Below are 20,086 nucleotides of genomic sequence, written 5' to 3' on the forward strand. Positions count from 1 at the left end.
GAGTCAATTGCCACTTTTCACACCATACAGATATCTTATCTAAATCATTTTGCAAGTCGTTTTGATCATCTGATGACTTTACAAGACGGTAAATGACAGCATCATCTGCAAACGATCTAAGGCGGCTACTCAGATTGTCTCCTACGTTGTTAATATAGATCAGGAACAATAGACGGCCTATAACACTTCCTTGGGGAACGCCGGATATTACTTCTGTTTTACTCGATGGCTTTCCATCTATTACTACGAACTGTGACCTTTCTGCCAGGAAATCACGAATCCAGTCGCACAATCGAGGCGATACTCTTTAGGCACGCAATTTGGTTAGAAGACGCTTGTGTCGAAAGCCTTCTGGAAATCTAAAAATATGGAGTCAATCTGACATCCCCTTTCTATAGCACTTATTACTTAATGAGTAGAAAGAGCTAGTGGTGTTTCTCTGAGGTACTTCATAATGTTCGAATACAGTATATGTTCTAAAACCCTACCGCAAATCGACGTTAGTGATATAGTCCTGTAATTCAGTGGATTACTCCTAGTTCCCTTTTTGGGTATTGGTGTGACTTGAGCAATTTTCCAGTTTTTACGTACGGATCTTTCTGTAAGCGAGTGGTTGTATATAATTGCTAAATATGGAGCTACTTTATCAGCATACTCTGAGAGGAACCTGACTGGTATACAATCTGGACTGGAGGCCTTGCCTTTATTAAGTTATTTAAGCTGATTTGTTATACAGAGGATATCTACTTCTATGTTACTCATCTTGGCAGTTGTTCTTTATTGGAATTCAGGTATATTTACTTTGTCTTCTTTGGTGAAGGAGTTTTGGAAAACCGTGTTTAATAACTCTGCTTTAGTGGCACTGTCATCAGTGACTTCACCGTTGTTATCGCGCAGTGAAGGTATTGATTACGTCTTGCCACTGGTGTGCTTTATGTATGACCAGAATCTCTTTGGGTTTTCTGCCAGATTTCGAGACAGAATTTCTTTGTCGAAATTATTAAAAGCATTTCGCATTGAAGTACGAGCTATATTTCGACATTCTGTAAAACTTTCCAATCTTGGGGATTTTGCGTTCTTTTTAATTTGGCATGCTTTTTTCGTTGCTTCTGTAACAACAATCTGACCCATTTTGTGTACCATGGGGGATTAGTACCATCACTTATTAATTGATATGGTATATATCTCTAAATTGCTGTTGATACTATCTCTCTGAAAACATTCCACAACTTTTCTACACTTACATGATCAGATCAGAAGGAGTGAGGACTGCCTCTTAAAAAGGCTTTGAGAGCATTTTTATTAGCTTTTTTAAATAGATACACTTTGCGTTTCTTTTTTATGGTTGTACATGTTACGGTATTCAGCCTAGCAGCAACTGCCTTGTGGTCGCTAATCCCTGTATTCATCACAACACTCACTATTTGTCCAGGATTATTTGTTGCTTAAAGCTCAAGTATGCTTTCGCAACCATTTACACTTCGAGTGGGCTCATGAACTAATTGTTCAAAATGATTTTCTGGTAAAGCATTCAGTACAATTTTGGATGATGTTTCGTGCCCATCGCCGGCTTTAAACATATAATTTTTCGAGCATATCGAGGGTAGATTGAAGTCACCGCCGACTATAATTGTATGAGCGGGGTACTTATTTGAAATGAGACTCAAGTTTTCTTTGAAATGTTCAGCAACTATGTCTTCTGAGTTGGGGGGTCGGTAAAACAATCCAATTAATAGTTTAGTCCGATTGTCAGGTATAACCTCTACCCATACTGTTTCACATGAACTACTACTTCAATTTCGCTACAAGGCAAACTACCTCCAACAGCAATAAACACTCCACCACCAACTGTATTTAATCTATCCTTTCTGAACACTGTTAGATCGTTTGAAAAAGTTTCGGATGATCTTATTTCCGGCTTTAGCCAGCTCTCTGTACCTACAACTATTTGAGATTCAGTGCTTTCTATTAGGGCTTGGAGCTCCGGTTCTTTCCCAACACAGCTACGACAATTTACAACTACAATACCAATTGTTTCTACAACTACCTTACTGTATTTTACCTGCCCACGTATAGGTGGGTCCCCCTTCTGTGGTTCCCTGAGACCCTTTAACCTAAAAAACCGCCCAGTCTCTTCCACACAGCCCCCGCTACCCATGTAGCCACCTCCTGTGTGTAATGGACTCCTGACCTATTAAGTGGAACCCGGAAACCCACCACCCGATGGCGCAAGTCAAGGAATCTGCAGCCTACACGGTCACAGAACCGCTCGAGCCTCTGATTCAGACCCTCCACTCGGCTCTGCACCAAAGGACCACAGTCAGGTCTATCGACGATGCTGCAGATGGTGAGCTCCGCCCTAATTTCGGAAGCAAGACTGGCAGTCTTTACCATTTCTGCAAGCCACCCGAAACCAGACAGAATCTGCTCCAATCCAAAGCGGCACACGTCATTGGTACTGACATGAGCCACCACCTGCAGTTGGCTGCACCCTGTACTCCTCATGGCAGCCCGAAGCACAGATGATGGACAGAGAGAGGAGGGAGGAGGAGAGCAACATAAGGGGAGGAGGAAGATATGGACAAAGATAGGGGGGAGAAAGAAATGAATACAGGAATAAATAAATAACATTAAGTGTCGACTTAGTTTTGCTTTTTAACAAGAGCGTATATTATGTGTTTATTGTAAAGTAACTGTTATTCCAATCATTCCATTTTATGATGTAGGCTAATTGGATTATCATTGACTTTATTTAAAAAGGCAATAAAAGTGTTGTTATTGTGTTGCTCTGTTGCTGTTTTGATGGTGTACGCATATCTCCTCTCAATAAAAGTAACGTCTTTCCTTCTCATCCCGCATAGTAAATCTCCACTGACCCATGTTTCTGGGTGATTTTCCTGAAATCTACCCCTTTTCCTAGACCTCTCTAGTCCTTTTCCGTCATTCTTCTTCCTTCCCCTTCAACCCTTCTGAAAAAGGAGCCACTGACTCCGGAAGCTTGTCAATCAGAACAGTCTTTTATGTGTTTGTGTTCTGCCGCCGCTTGGTGAGTAGATTTTTTTATCTGTCTAATTAAATAATTCAAAAAACAAAGATGATGAGACTTACCAAACGAAAGTGCTGGCAGGTCAATAGACACACAAACAAACACAAACATACACACAAAATTCAAGCTTTCGCAACTAACGGTTGCTTCATCAGGAAAGAAGAGGGAAAGACGAAAGGATGGGGGTTTTAAGGGAGGAGTCATTCCAATCCCGGGAGTGGAAAGACTTACCTTGGGGGAAAAAAGGACAGGTATACACTCGCACGCACACCCATATCCTACCGCACACACACAGACACAAGCAGACATTTGTAAAGGCAAGGTAAGTCTTTCCGCTCCCTTAAAACCCGCATCCTTTCGTCTTTCCCTCTTCTTCCCTCTTTCCTGATGAAGCAATCATTGGTTGCGAAAGCTTGAATTTTGTGTGTATGTTTGTGTGTCTGTCGACCTGCCAGCGCTTTCGTTTGGTAAGTATCATCATCTTTGTTTTTAGATATATTTTTCCCACGTGGAATGTTTCCCTCTATTATATCCATGTCATTAATTAAATAATTCTAAATAATCTGTGTGATACAGCAGTTTTATTCCACTACAACAACAGTTATGGGTCCAGTCGTGCTAACGAAGAAAATAGGAAACTGTTTGTGTCAATTAGCCCATCTAAAGGCTCTGTACACAGTCAAATGTGTTCGATAAAATCACTTATCTAGCCACTGATTGGCCAAGCAAGCCTGTACACACTCAAATAATGTCTTTGAAGCAGATGCTATTTGTGTTCGTGTGTATTTTGAGAGTAGTGAGTAAATCCACAAAAGCAGACAAGGAAGTCCTGGCATTGACTTTGGCACTGTGTTTAAAAAAGAAGACGAAGAAGAAGAAAACAAGACTGGTCCAGGTAATGGCTTAAAATGGGAGATTTACACATGAAAATATGCTAAAGGTAATATTACTCTCAGAACCTAATGATTAAATCAACTTTCTTCAAGTGGACAATGAAACTTTTTAAAACTATTAGGTCCCTCCTAAAAGAGCATACTTGCCTCTCAAGTTCATTCTCATCTAGTCACAGATGTATCAAACAAGTCCACACATGCACTAAGAAAGCTTATCAATTTAACTTTACTTTTCATGCAAGCACTTTTTGTGTATGCTGTATTTTGGCACTAGTGGGTATGGCTACAAATGCAGATACAGCATTTTTAACATTGCCTCTGGAACTGTGTTTAAAGAAGAAGAAAACAAGATGCTGGTCCTGGGAATGGTTTAAAATGAGAAATACACAACTGGAAACCCGTTAATGGAAATGTTTCACTCAGAACATAATGATTACATCAGCTTTCTATTAATGGACAGTGAAACATTTAATAACTTGTTTAGCATTACTTCACCCTCACATTGAAAGAAGACACAAGTATGCAAAAAATTATTCTCTTCTACTTGGTACCCCAATGACAGGTGGTTAAAATACTGCAACCTGGGAATATATAGCCCACATCATCCATAGAAGAACCGGAGAACTTCGATTTCTTTTATTTCATTCAACTCTGAATGTATGTCACTGTATGCATAAAATATTGATTTTGTTCATAACCTATTCATGCGTAATATGTGGCAGGGAAAGCTGTGGTATATCTACCACTATTGTAATTGTCAGTGCTATTTTATTTTTATATGTGATCGTAGTTTTTATAGTAGTGGAAACTCACTATACAGTAAGATAAATCGTAATAAAACAATTTTTCACTAAACATATGTGGCGATACATCGACACAAACAACATCCATCATCTTGTCAAACTTTCTGTCAATCAAAATCTCTCGCAAACACAATCTATGCTTGACAAATGTATCAAACTGCACCGTACATGGTTAAATATTTGGTAAGCGTAGTCTAGTTTGACAAAATGTTTTATCGTTTACGGGGACCTTAAAACTCATCTGTGTGACGAAGATGAAATATTTGCTGATACTGGCTGGTTATTTTCATACGAAAACATTAACTGATGCCAAGCTGTGTGTGTGATCTCACGGGACAGAAAACAACAGTAAAACAAGTGGTGAAAAACAGAGATGACAGAGAATAGACACACTATTGAGAAACTAAAACGAATGAATTACGCTTCCTGTTCATATCAGATGAAAATGGTTCCAGTAGATTCTGATTTGTGGACTATAACTGAGCCTGGTGGGATGTAACCCGGTGAAGGTTCATCAGCGTCTGACACAAAGGCATATATAACATGTCAAGGTATGGCACTACCAAAAGTTGTACTTTCTAAATGCAATGGGCAGCAAATGCATTTATGAAGTTTGTCAAATCCAACAAAAGTATGCAAAGAACTTCAAAAATTATAGGCCCCAAGGGATAGCAAATTTTGCACTGTGCAACAGAGACAAAGTTACATTCACTAAAAATGAAAAATTGTGACTCTATGGAAAATGATCTCGGACTGATATACAAAACTATATTATGTCTACCGAACACTGGCGATGAAATTGAGGATGCAGGTTTAGCAATGACTATTCAGTGAAGACTTCCAGACGAAAGGGATGCAGTAGTTACAGCTTTGTGCAATTTGCCAGATAATGATTTTAAGTGTGCTACAATTAAAAGGAGTCTTCTTGCTTAATATGCTACACATCATGAATATAATGAAGATAAACATTCAGCAACATCCCTGGAAGCTAATGCTGGTAATCAAAAGTATTGAACAATGACAGTTACGGAATGTGACAAATGACAGAAACAAACATAGAAAGAAGCAACACGGAAAGGTAGTTTTGTTTGTTACAACTGCCACAAAGTCAGTCATACATCGAAAAACTGTCCTCAAAAGGGTAAATTCAAAAAGAACAAAAGAAACTAGGCGTTGTTAGTATGAGTGCTGCCTGTGGCACAATTACACTGAATGGTAATAATTGGATAGCAGATTCCAGGGAAACTCATCACATGGCTTTGAATGAAAATGATTTTTCAGCGCCGGCCGGAGTGGCCGAGTGGTTCTAGACGCTACAGTCTGGAACCGCGCGACCGCTACGGTCACAGGTTCGAATTCTGCCTCGGGCATGGATGTGTGTGATGTCCTTAGGTTAGTTAGGTTTAAGTAGTTCTAAGTTCTAGGGGACTGATGACCTCAGAAGTTAAGTCCCATAGTGCTCAGAGCCATTTTATTTTTCAGCTGTTGACAAAAATATTATATCTGTGATTATAATCTTAGTTGGTGGCAGAAAAAGAGAAGCTGTGGGGAAATGTACAGCAAGGCCAAGTATAATTAGCAAGAAAGGTTTGGCTATGGAATTCATAGCAGACAATACACTACTTGTGCTCAAGATCGACCATGCAATCTTATCAGTGAGGCAGCTCATTGAAAACAATGGAAAGGTTCCTTTCTAGGTTACAGGATCTATGATGACACTGGAAGACTGCTTATTAATACTCAGCAGAAAGTTCGTTTACATGACATAAATACAAAGCCATGTGCAGTTGACAGATCAATAAACATACTAAGAAACAATGAATGTAACACAAAATCTCTAGATTTCGACATCGTTGAATGATGCATGTCAGTAAGTGTACAATAAACAAAATGGTAAGAAAGGAAGCAGTCCTTGGATTAGACTGTGAAAATAAAGGTAAAATACACCCATGTCATGGATGTTTGTGGGTATATCAACACGAAAACCATTTCTGTAAACTGTATTACAAATTGAAGGAACAAACAAACACTTTATAACTTGTTCATGGTGATCTCATGGCGCCTATTGATGTTCCAAGTTTTGGAGGCAATGGATATTTAGTGAGTATAATGGACAATGAAAGCAGATACATATTCGTACATTTCTTAAAAAGTAAGGATGTAGTATTTGAAGAATTCCTGAAGTGGATGATTCAAACAGTAAGACAAACCAGGAAACACTTGAAGAGAATTCACATGGACAATGGCCTAGAGTTCTGCTCACACAAATTGTCACAGTTTAGTGAATCTGAATGAATTCGGCATGAAATAACAATGACACTGCAGTAAAACAGTGTAGCTGATAGCCTCAACAGAACATTAATGAATATGGTAAGGTCACAGTTACTAGAAAGTAATTTACCGAAGAGTTCTTGGGCTGAGCTGAGAGTTGATGTCCACTGTGATAAACATAAGAAATTGTGTTACAAATAGCCACAACAACAACAACAAAAAATGCCACATGAATTGTGGACACGTAAAATGCTTAGTGTGAGACATTTAAATGTGATAGGATGTGATGTTTTTGCTCACATTCCCAAACAAAGACGTTGTTCTAAATTATCCACAAGAGCAGAAAAAGGTGTTCTTGTAGGATATTCTCAACATAATAGTGGCTACAGGATGTAGATGCCAGAAACAAAACAGTCCCTGGATTCCTCCAGGGACTGTATTTTCAAAGAATTTTTGAATGGCAAATGCTTAAATGAAAATAAGAAACAAAAAGAATCTATTGAACTGATGGAGCATTATCATTTCCAAGTACTGAAGATGAACTACAAATTGAAAGAGGAGATTCCAGCCCTGGAGAGGAATTTTATGGTTTTTCAGGTTAGGGGTTAAATTTGGAAGAAACTAAAGGTAATCAGGAACTTGTGGATCATGCTGAAATTTCACAAAATAGCTGCAGGCCAGGAAAGGAAGTAAAAAAAGAAAAATCAGGTTTAAGCAATGCCACCCAATGACACTTCATTCCAGAGAGAAGGCTTATGGTGCAAAAGCACAAACAAACATAATGTGAGGAAGGAACATTGATGAAACATTATCGTATCATGAAGCAGTTAATTTTGATGAAGTAGTGGGGTGGAAAGTTGTAATGAATGAAGAAATTAACTCAAGATGCTTTGAAACTGTCTGAGCTACCATCTGGTGTAATTCCTGTGAAGAACAGATCGGTATTTAGAAAGAATACAGTTGTTGAGAAGCCAGTTTTTAAAGCCTGTTTAGTCACAAAGGGATTTAGTCAAATAGAAATTGTAAACTATAACGAGATTTATGCTCCTGTTTAAAATTTTGAAACAGTTTGTCTGATCATTTAAATACTCACCAGAAAAACTGGGATTTATTCAAAATGATATAGATCCATGTGTGCACAAGCTAAGTGCAAAAGCAAAAGGTAAAAACTCTTTTAGAAATTTGCTTTGAAATCAAGTATGTGGGCATGGTGACACACATGTTAGGAGTGAAATTTGAGAAAAGCAAAGATAAAACAATTAGGCTTTTTCAGATGGGGACATTAATCAACTACTTTGATAGACTTGGACTTCAAAATGTTAATGGCACCAAGACCCCAATGGAAATGAAGCTGAATTTCAACAAGAAGTGTGACGTGGAAGATAAAAATCTTCCATATCGTAAGCTTGTTGGTGGACTCCTTTACCTTTCACAGAAGACTTGACCAGACATAGCTTTCTCAGAGGCAAAATTGTCACAATATTGTTCAACATTTGATACAAACCACTGGCACTCAGCAAGAGCAGTACTAAGATACACAAAGGAAACAGTGCATTACAAAATTGCATATTATCCCACTGGTCAAATACTTGAAGCATTTGCTGATGCCAATTAGGCTACTTGTATAGACAGTCACAAAAGTGTCACAGGATATGTAATATTACTGGCAGGATCTCCAGTGTACTTGAAGAATGAGAAACAAACTACAGTTGCACTGAGCACAATGGAAGCAGAATGCATGTCAGTGGCAGCCTGCACAAGAGAGGTGGTATCGATGAGAGAATTAGTGAAAGTCTTAACCTGACAGGATTGACTGGAGAATGTGGTGTGATAATCAAGTAGCAATCATACACTCCAAGAAACATTTAGAGAAATCATGACCAAAATGTACTACCATAAAACATTATTTCATCAGGGAGAAAGTACTGAAACATTGACATTTGATACATTTTGACATATAAAAATCAAGCAGACTTGTTAACAAAGCCATTGAATCACAATATTCATGAGCATCATTGTAAGAAAATTCCACATTCAAAATGATATAGGCAACTTGGTTACTTTTATATATCACTTCGTGGAGGGGTGGGGGTGGGGGTGTTAAGAGATAAAAGATAAACAAGTGGAGAAGAGATCCTTTATTTATTTCATTCTTCTATTTTTATTACTTGATCATCTTTTTAAATAATTTCAAAGATAATCCAAAGTGTTGTTACAGTGTTCTCTATTTATGTTCTGATGGTGTATGCAGTTTGTCTCTCAATAAAAATTACCTCTCGTTGTGCCCTGAAATGAGAGATGTCCTGCCCATTAGCCTTCCCACCCCTCCCACAGTGGTATTCCACCGTCCACCAAACCTACACAATATACTCGTCCATCCTTACACAACCCCGGCTCTCAATCCCTTATCTCATGGCTCATACCCCTGTAATAGACCTAGATGCAAGACCTGTCCCATAAATCCCACTACCACCACCTACTCCAGCCCAGTCACTAACATCACCTATCCCATCTGTGAAACCAGTCACGTGGTCTACAAGCTACGCTGTAACCACTGTGCTGCACTCTACGTAGGCATGACAACCAACAAGCTGTCTGTCTGCATGAATGGCCACAGACAAATTGTGACCAAGAAACAAGTGGACCACCCTATTGCTAAACACACCAGACATGATATCCTTCATTTCAATGACTGCTTCACAGCCTGTGCCATATGGATCCTTCCCACCAACACCAGCTTTTCTGAATTGCACAGGTGGTAACTTTCCCTGCAATACATCCTATGTTCCCGTAATCATCCTGGCCTCAATCTTCGTTAGTCGCTGTCTTCACCCATCCAGCCCCTTCCCTGCTCCCATTCCAGCACTACACAGCTGTCATTCCACGACCACATCCAGTCTTTTTTATTTCTCTCCTTTCCCGCTACTTCCCCCCACCCCTCCCCACCTCTCCCCTTCCCGCCATCTAACCTGCAGCACTCCACTGTCCACCACCCCCACCATACTATGCCTCCCCCCCCCCACCCCAGCCTCCTCGTTACCTCCACCCAGTCGCCACTCCATCATGCACTGGTGTTGCTGCTTGCAGTGTGGTTTCAGTTGCCTGAGACTGCAGTCGTGTGTGTGAGTTGCGTTTGCGTGAGTATGTTTGTGCATATGTGTATCTATTGTTGATGAAGGCCTTAATTGCCGAAAGCTTTAATTGTGAGAGTCTTTTTGTTGTGCCTATCTGTGACTCAGCATCTCCGCCAAATGGTGAACAGCAACTTCCCTTCTCATAATATTGCAACATTATAAATAAAATCATACATTTTACTTTTCTGGAGTTATTGGTTGGAAAACCACAAGAAATTTGCAGTTCAGCAAAAGCTGATAATCACCTGTGATGTTGATGACAAACTTAAGAGAAAACTTTGTGGTCAGCACCTTCTACACGTGCAGCATACTCAAAAATATGGAAGCGGCCTTAAATATTGAAGCTAATGATTCCTGTGGGTCCAAATGGAAGAACATTTGTGTAACTACATTCAATGATGTGACAGATATTCTTTTAAAGTGGTTTCAAGTAATGTTAAGTGTCAACAATTCTATAAACAGAAACCTACTCCAAAAGAAGGCTTGTAAAATTGCCATGAAGATCAGTGTTGATAATTTTGGAGCATCAAATGGCTGGGTGGATCATTTTAAAGCACGTATTACATGACGATCTGCTGCGAATGTTACTGGTCCATCGCGACAGCCATCTAGCGGTAGAAAGGGGGAAACAACGAAAATTAGCAGACACATTATCCACGCGCCAGAGTAGAGAGCAGTTCTAAGCTGCCGTCAATCTGTGCATGCGCACTAGGCAGCGATAATTCATGCATGCGTACATGGGGAACCGCAGTGCTTTCCGCTTGTTATTTGCTTTTCATTCGGTGTCTGGTAGCTAATTTCAGATATTCGTGTTGGGGATTTTCCACATTTTTTTCAGTAAGTTGCTTTTCATAAATGCAGAAAAATTTTTTGCCAGTAGACTTTCTTTTGCCCTAGCTGATTGTGAAAGCATTCTTTCTTTTGATTACTTCGTATTATAGAAATGAAATGGAGCAAAGAGGTGTTAAGCATCTTAATTCAGGCATACAGAGAGGAAAGGTGTATGTATGGCCCTCTATATCATAATATGGTACGTTGGCAATTGTTCCTTTCTGAGTAATAAGCATTTAACGTTACACGGTGATTTTCGATTTGTATCATAATGTCTTAGCTTACGAAAGTTCATGTTTGATTCGATTGAATCTCTTGATTTATTTCAGCATGCCAGAAAAGAAAAACTGGCAGTGATAGCAAGAAAGTCCGTGCAGTTTCGCCCAGTGCGACAGATGAGGACTGCAAAACTGAGTAGCAAATTCCACATTGCATTCCATTTTCCAAACTTGGAAAAATAACCAAGTGCACCTTTAAGTATTGGTCCTTTAAAGTGATGCAAATTGCAGTGCATATACCCACAAAAACTTTTGAAAAGCTGGGCCGTGCTACTCTGAGGCTAACAGACACTCTTAAAAGATTTCCCAGTTGCCAGCAAACGTAATGTTACAACCAACCTGCAATGTAACAGGGCATGTATTGGTATTTTGTCAGTGATCTAGGCTGGTATGAACACAATACATACAAACAAATGAATTAATTCTTACTTTCGAGAAGGTAAGACAGGCTCCCTCATGACTGTGTCACACTTGCTAATTCCATCTTCCATCAAAGACAGCAGCTTCTCGAAACAGGCCATGTCCATCCTCATGAAGTTCCGAAATTCTTGCGGATCTACAGGCCTCAGTTCTTACCTAAGCAATATAATCCTCTGCCTTCGTTCCTTCTTTTCAGCCTGGATCGAACTGAACAACGTCTGGCTTTTCGTTTTCATCGTCATTCTGCTCTAATCCAAAGATATACTGTAACTGCCAGGGCAACAGCTCCAAAAACTGTGGGTCCTCCATGTGCAAAATGTACATTTAGATATACATGTAACTGTTTTCCACCCAAGTGTAGTAATATAAAACTAACTTTTGAAGTCTGTAATTCAGGACAGTAGAACCTGCATAATAGAAAATCAATTACTTAATAAATAATGATAAAAAACAATTTCTTTTTAATAGGAACCTTGAGCTCACATAAATAATTTGAACGAATGACATTCCAATAATATGTCACACGGTCCCTCTTGTGTTTCACGCGGTATAACGAATGACTTTACAAGAGATAAGGCGCTTCTATTTGCGTTTTGCGCATTATTACTGTCTACTGCACATGTGTACCAGGTACATCCCACGTGGATGGTGTAATAGGTCTACGTGATCCAGCCTGTAGTTACAGACATGCACGCTTGAGGTGCTGGTGCATAGGTGTATGGTTTAGGCGCATTGTGTAATAGGGGCTTAAAAGATGTCATTAATTGCCATTTCGAAGTGTAAGTGGAAAAAGTGAGGCCGTGGTCATAGAAAATGTAAACTATTGGAAGAATGTTATATTGCGACAACTGCCACAGGGTTATGAGCCCCGAGACATTTTCAACACTGGTGAAATTGATGTCTTTCATAACTCATTTCCTGGAAAATGTTTCATTAAGTGAGTAAAATACCACAGAATTTAAAAAAGTAAACAAAAGATGGCAGCACTTTTACACATAAATAGTGATGGAAGTGACACAATGCCTCGGCTTATAATTGAAAAATTTAAATTTCACTGGTACTGTTTGGATGACGACATAAATTCTTGTGTGCTTTTTCAGGTATTTAGATGACAAGATGGGTGCAGTAGGGAGGCAAGTGGTGCTTTTTACTGTCCAGTGCCCTGTACATCCCAGAGACAATTAATTTATGAGAAATGTAAAGATGCAGTCCTTCCTCCAAATGGTCCAACTCTTCAGCACCCACTGAAGGTGGGCTGAACACATTCTATTAAGCTGGGTTCACACATGCTACAAAAGTGTTGCCATAGTTGTTGCAGTTGCAATGCAGCTGCATGCGTGAACTCTCAGTTTTTAGTGGTGCTAGTTGAGAGACACAAGTTTTGTCATGCCACAAAAAGTCAACTTGGTTGTATTTTGTTGTTACTTTCTTTCCATCACTGCTCCCTGGTTGCAGTAAATTGAAACATGAGCAATTGTCACAGTTGTCACGGACAATTTTTGTTGCTCCAAAAAAGTGAGTCATATAAACTTCATGATTTGTGAGACCAATCATTGTATAAATGGTGGATTATGTGAAGGAAATAGCTCCCGAACATAATGTGTCAGCTGTTAAACTAAAAATTAGTTATTTGAAATGCCTATATCAAGGAATACAACAAGATTCTAAAATCTTAGAAGAGTAGCGTGTCTGCAAATGACATTTACATGCCAGATGGTGGTTAGTTCGCCACTGCAGATAGCCTCTTCATCTCTGAATGTAATTTCTTTCATAAATGTGTTTGTGGTACCCGATTCATCCCTTTGAAAATATATTTTCCAAATAGAACATTTAGGTTTCATCTTCCTTGCATTTAATTCTTGTCACAGTTCTAATGAATAACCTGCACTATGACATTTATATCAGCCCATATGATTTCACTTGGTGCCATATTAAAAGCTGTACAACTACATCGAATTTGTGCCATCCTGTGTGAATGGTAGCTCATGATCCCACTACAGAAAGCCACAAGCTGTGGCACCACATTGGGTAGCAGTGGTGCAAAAGTCAATTTCATTGCTTGAGAGGTAGGAAATGATGAGCCTGAGCATTCCACATGCTCTTCATATGTTTGTCACTGCCTGGAATTCCGTAACACAACATACTTTGCTAAACTGCTGCGGTACATCAGTTACTAGTGAAAAGGCATTCTACCAAAAGATAAATGTAGTAGAATCTCTGATATTTCTGAAAATGTGACATTCCAAGACTTACTTTGTTGTGACAATGATGTCCTGGCATCCACTTTTTTTCGATCTCATTGTGACTTCATGCCAATTTTAGTGAATATTCGCCTTTCGCTATCACTGACTCCGTCACATTTCATCTTGTCTCCACCTTTTGCATCCATTTAATCCTTCTCGTAATTTTCCCCCAAAATATTTGGGTGTATTTTTGCGAATTTTTCGGTCATAATTCTACATTATTTACATGATTTATTGCATTTTTTTTTCTACCACCATGGATCCCTGCTCCTTCCATCTGTGTCAATACAGAAAAGTTTCCTTACCCCTAGCCAGAACCCAGTCCCACATACTGTTCCTGCATTGTTGCTTGGCTCATTAAATCACCCCCCCCCACCCCCCCCCACCCCCCAAATGCCTTAGCATCAAATTATTTATCTCTGGCTGCCATCCCTCCTTCCACAATGACCTCCATCTATTCAGATTCAACCAATCCTTAGCCCTCACCTACATAGTCCTCCAAAACCATATCAACCAAGCCCTAACCTCCTTATAGTACCTTTCCCCATCTGCAAAATTCTTCTGCTATGCAGTCCCAAATTCCTAGTACCTATAAGACACATTGAAACTCTTGCCCCCCAGGAACTAGAGCAACATATACAATGCCACCTTAAAAAGCTCTCCACGCTGCTCACTTACTACTCTTGCCATGGGGTACCACTGCCCACCACCTCTACAACAACCTTCAAACCTCCCCCACGTCCCCTCATAGCTGACAACCCGTCTCACAGACCTACTATATTTACCCCATCCTCCAACACTCCCTCACGCCACCACACAGAATCCAGAACTTAAACGGAGTCAAAACACAGTCATGAACCTTTGCTTGAGAAGCCTTAGCCCCACAGAAATATCAGTCCTTTGCAATGGCCTCATATTTTGCCCCACTCCCAAATTCAATCATGCTGGACTTGTTAAAGACCTTCTCTCCTTCTCCCAGTTTTTCGCCACCAATCTGACCAATCAGACTCAACCAAAGACCAATACTGAACCATGCCTAACTCAGTTCACTCCTCAATCCAACTGTGATCCACCCCCACTGTCCCCAAATCGCCCCATTAATTTCCCACAATTTCTTAACCTCAAACCTTGCCCCACCATCATTCCCCAAACCCCTCAACAAGCAAATTAACCTTAAATATGCAGAAAGAACTGCAGTCCACCATCTAAAACTGATCCCGACCTTGTAACCCTACCTGCGGACAAGCAAGGATTACCTGGCAGAAGGACTCCGTCAGCTATCAGATACACCAACCTACAAACCTTACCACAACAACCTCATTCGAGACATCGAGCAGGATCTCCAGTCACTCCTCAAACCCTTAGGTCATCCCAGAACCTCTCCCCAGAGTCCATCTCTCTGCTCACTGCTACCACTACCCCAAGTCCTACCTTCTACATACTTCCAAAAGTCCATAAACCCAATCACCCAGGATGCCCCATTGTGGCCGGTTACTGTGCCCCACTGAGAGAATCTCTGCTCTTGTAAACAAACACATTCAACCTATTACCCTGAACCTACCCTCCTATATAAAAGATACCATTTCCTCCATCGACTCTCTACAGTTCCTGTCCCTTTGCCACACGGTGCCCTGATTGTCACTATTGATGCCACTTCCCTTTACACTAACATCCATAATGCCCATGGCCTTACCGCTATTGAATACTACCTTTCCCAATGCCCTATGGATTCCAAACCAACACCCTCCTTCCTAGGCGCCATGACCAACTATATCCTCATCCACAGTTACTTCTCCTTTGCAGGCATTATCTAAAAACAAATCCGGGGTATGGCACATGGCACCATCCTATGCCAACCTATTCATGGTCCATATCTAGAGGAATTCTTCCTAAACACTAAAAATTTTAAACCTCTCACCTGGTTCAGATTCACTGATGACATCTTCGCGAGTTGGGTCGAGTGTGAGGACACCCTATCCACATTCCTCCAGAACCTCAACAGCTTCTCATCCATTTGCTTCACCTGGTCCTACTCAACCCAACAAGCCATCTTCCTAGATGCTGACCTCCACCCCCAAAGATGGCTACATCAGTACCTCTGTCCATATTGAAATCACTAACCACCAACAATACCTCCACTTCGACAGCTGCTACCCGTTCCATACCAAGAAGGCCCTTCCACACTGCCTAGCCACCCATGGTCGTCGCATCTGCAGTGATAAGTGGTCTCTTGAAATATACTGAGGTCTCAATGAAGCCTTCACAGGCCATAATTATCCTCCCAACCTTGTACAGAAACAAATCTCCTGTGCCTTATCTTTCCAGTCCCCCACCAACATCCCAAAGTCTGTAAGTCCAGCCACAGAGCAGCATTCACCTCATAACTCAGTCCCACCCTGGACTGGAGCAACTGAATTCCATTCTCCGCCAAGGTTTTGACTACCTCTTGTAGTGCCCTGAAATCATAAATGTCCTACCCACTCTCCCACAGTGGTATTCAGCCATCCACTGAACCTACACAATATATTTGTCCATCTCTACACAAACCCTGCTCCCAACTCCGTACCTCATGGCTCATATCCCTGTAATAGGTCTACGTGCAAGACCTGACCCATACATCCTCCTGTCTGCATGAATGGCCACGACAAACTGTGGCCATGAAACAAGTGGACCACCCTGATGCTGAGCACGCTGCCCAACATGACATCCTTCATTTCAATGACTGCTTCATAACCTGTGCAGTATTGATCTTTCCCACCAACACCAGCTTTTCTGAATTGCACAGGTGGGAACTCTCCCTGCAATGCATCCCACATTCCCAAAACCCTCCTGCCTTACTATCCCTTACCTTCCTCTCCTTGCCCCGGCCCCATCCTTACCCCCACCCAGTCACCACTTGCATCAGGCACTGGTGCTGCTGCTCACAGTGTGGCTTCTCTTGCCAGAGACTGCTATTTTTGATGAGAGCCTTACTGGCCGAAAGCGACAGTCTTTTTGTTGTGCCTATCTGTGACTCAGCCTCTCCTCCGCATGGTGAGTAGCCACTTTTCTTTCCAAAATTGTGATTTGTTTGATAAATATATGTAGTAACGTTTACAGTGGGAATATAAGGCTTATAGTGGAAACGACTTGCAAGTCACAAAATTGTAATTGAAAATTAACATTGAATTTGCAACATTATGCCTGGTTGGATAAGTATGTTTTACCATGTTGATTATGACACACATCTACTTTTACCATCTCTTTGCCTTCAGGTTAGTTAGTTGTTTGGTATTACACCTACAGATCATCCAGTTTATTTACTTAACAGTCTGTCCCATCTTGCATTCCCATCTCAATCTGTTCTCACATCTAAGACAGGTTTTATCACAAAATTATTTTCTAGCAGTCTACAATTTACACAGACACAAAAATAAATTAACCACTAAAACATAACCAACACTATGTATGCTTCATTACTGAATGTCACTTTGTCATTACAATGGAGAAAAATTGTTTCTAACCTTCTAGATACATTCTTTCGATGATTCTCTATATTAGAGTTAATTATATTACTAGGCATAAGGGTATTGTTCACTATGCTTGCTGTATCTCCAATAATATGCTTTTTGTGTAGTTTATCCGTTTTCTCTTGTTCAGATAATGTGTAAACATTCGCTCCTTTACAGACAAATCATTGGTTCTATTCTCTCTCAATATTATAACTCTACCAAATGCCCAGTGCTCAAACTCCATTTATCAGAGAAATTTGACATAGTTCAACGCTTGATTGTTATTTGGGAAGTCAATACATTTTTCCTACTCAGAGATAACCACTTTTGTCAAGCTTCAATATTTTGCTTTCTAACTATAATTTCTGTTGCAACTGTTATTAATGAGTCATGACTACTGTTGTTGGACAAACAGGAAAGAATCAAAATAATTTCCCTGGTGAAACTACAGTATTTTGGTGATAACACCCTTCTTTTTGAGAGAAATGTATCATATATAAATCAATGTCAACCATTGCATTGGTAAGCCTCCAATTACAGAAAAAAACATAACGCTATTATAATTCTTTGTAATTAATAAAATCCCTAATATTCATAACAATTTCAACAAATACAAAGAATTAAGTAATAAATCTGTGTAAATTCTTAAGAGTACAACATATGGAAGTTCCAGATCCCTTTAACTTGCATGTTGTATTTAACATCTACTTTTGTCTTACCAACAAACAGTTTAATCTGTCGAAAATTTTCATTACATAAACCCCAATGTATGCAGAAATTCATATGGAGCACAACATATCTCACGATTCATCACAAGTATGGTAATTAGAATGCCAATTTCAAAAATATTCACCTTAAAAGGAACAAAGGGCATATGAAAAAGTTTAACAATGAAAGGTTACAACAACCAAAACTATGATTCTCTGTGCGAAGAACTTTCAAGTTAGCAAATGTACGTAATTAAGAAGAGTTCCTATTGTGAAATTTCATAGTTCATCGTTTGCATGAAATACAGTATCCAGTGTTGGTAAGATGTGCAAGTATCAACTGTAGTGGACTGACAAGGCAGCCAGTCCACAGTGACGGGTAGCCGAAAGAAAGGCACGCGTACACACACCCCGACTGGCGTGAAGTCTGGAACAGGATAAGTATTGAATGCTAATAAGAAAAGTATGCAGCTCCTCGAATACTTAACTTCTATTTTTCCTTGTTGTATACATCGTTCTTCTTGTTGAGACATTTCATACGATAACTATCAAACTATGTAAGGCTAATGGCGCCTTGCTAGGTCGTAGCCATTAACTTAGCTGAAGGCTATTCTAACTGTCTCTCGGCAAATGAGAGCGAAGGCATCGTCCGTATAGTCGCTACCAATGTCGTCGTACAACTGGGGCGAGTGCTATTCCGTATCTCGAGACCTGCCTTGTGGTGGCGCTCGGTCTGCGATCACACAGTGGCGACACGCGGGTCCGACATGTACTAAACAGACCGCGGCCGATTTAAGCTACCACCTAGCAAGTGTGGTGTCTGGCGGTGACACCACATCAACAAAGGAATCCGACACTTGGGTGTTCAGCCTCTGTAGCCATGACACATCAAGTGTCACTTCGTAACTTCCAACATCCTTCTGTCTCAAAAGTATCACCAACTATTGGTTAACTCCAGATGGATGCAAATATTACATTTGAAAATGCAATATTACTATATGTAGTGTATCAAATGCAATTGTTACACCTTCAAAAAAGGAATAACTAAAATGGAGATTAAAGATGTTCCCTGTTAGCAACATCTATACTACAGAGAATTCTTGACTAGGAATGATTAGTTATTTTTACAGGAAAAAAAATCATGTATATGGTCAGCACATAGCTATATACATAGCATTTGAGACAAACGTATTTGTTCTGATGCAGATGTAGACTCTTTACAGCAATACACCACCTCCCTCATTCAGCCTTCACTGGAACTAATTATCCCAACAGCCTAGTTCAAAAGCAGATTCCCCGAGCCAGCACATCCAATCCTCATACCATTGATCACTCTAAAAAACAACCTCAGAGCATACCACTTGTCACCCAGTATCATCCTGGTCTTGAATCTACTTCTACAAGGCCATGACTTCCTAAAACCATGCCCTGAAATGAGATCCATTCCGTCCGAGGTTTTGACACCTAGAATAGCTTTTCATCGGCCTCCCAATCTCCGCAATATCCTTGTCAGACCCTATGCTCCTTCTGCATCCATTTCCCTACCCGGTGACTCCTACCCCTGTGACCATCACTGGTGCAAAACTTACCCTATGCACCTATTGAAGCCCTGTAACTGGCAAAACATAGACTATCTAATGGAGAGCCATCTGTGAAACGACACATCATATACCAGCTGTTATGTAAACACTGTCAGCCTTTCACATCAGCATGACTACCACCCAGTTATCTGTCAGGACGAATGGGCATAGGCAGAGGGTGTATACATGCAACACACAATATCTTGTTGCAGAGCATGCTGTACAATATGACAGTCATGACCTCTGTGTCTGTTTCACCACATGTGCCATCTAGATTCTCAGAACTCAACATGTGGGAACTAGCACTACAACATGTCCTTTGTTCTTCCCACCTACCTAGCCTTAATTTATGTTAATGCCTTCCATCTCAGCATTTATTCACAGTAATT

General features: G+C 40.3%; 1 protein-coding gene across 1 annotated transcript in view; it reads right to left on the reverse strand.

Annotated features, from left to right (window-relative positions):
* LOC124595706 (E3 ubiquitin-protein ligase RNF169-like) overlaps positions 1-20,086 on the reverse strand; it is an 89,787-nt gene that overhangs the window by 22,942 nt on the left and 46,759 nt on the right. The gene's annotated exons all lie outside the window — the stretch shown is intronic.

The sequence above is a fragment of the Schistocerca americana genome, chromosome 2, assembly GCF_021461395.2.
Source record: "Schistocerca americana isolate TAMUIC-IGC-003095 chromosome 2, iqSchAmer2.1, whole genome shotgun sequence".
NCBI classification, from domain to species: Eukaryota; Metazoa; Arthropoda; class Insecta; order Orthoptera; family Acrididae; genus Schistocerca; species Schistocerca americana.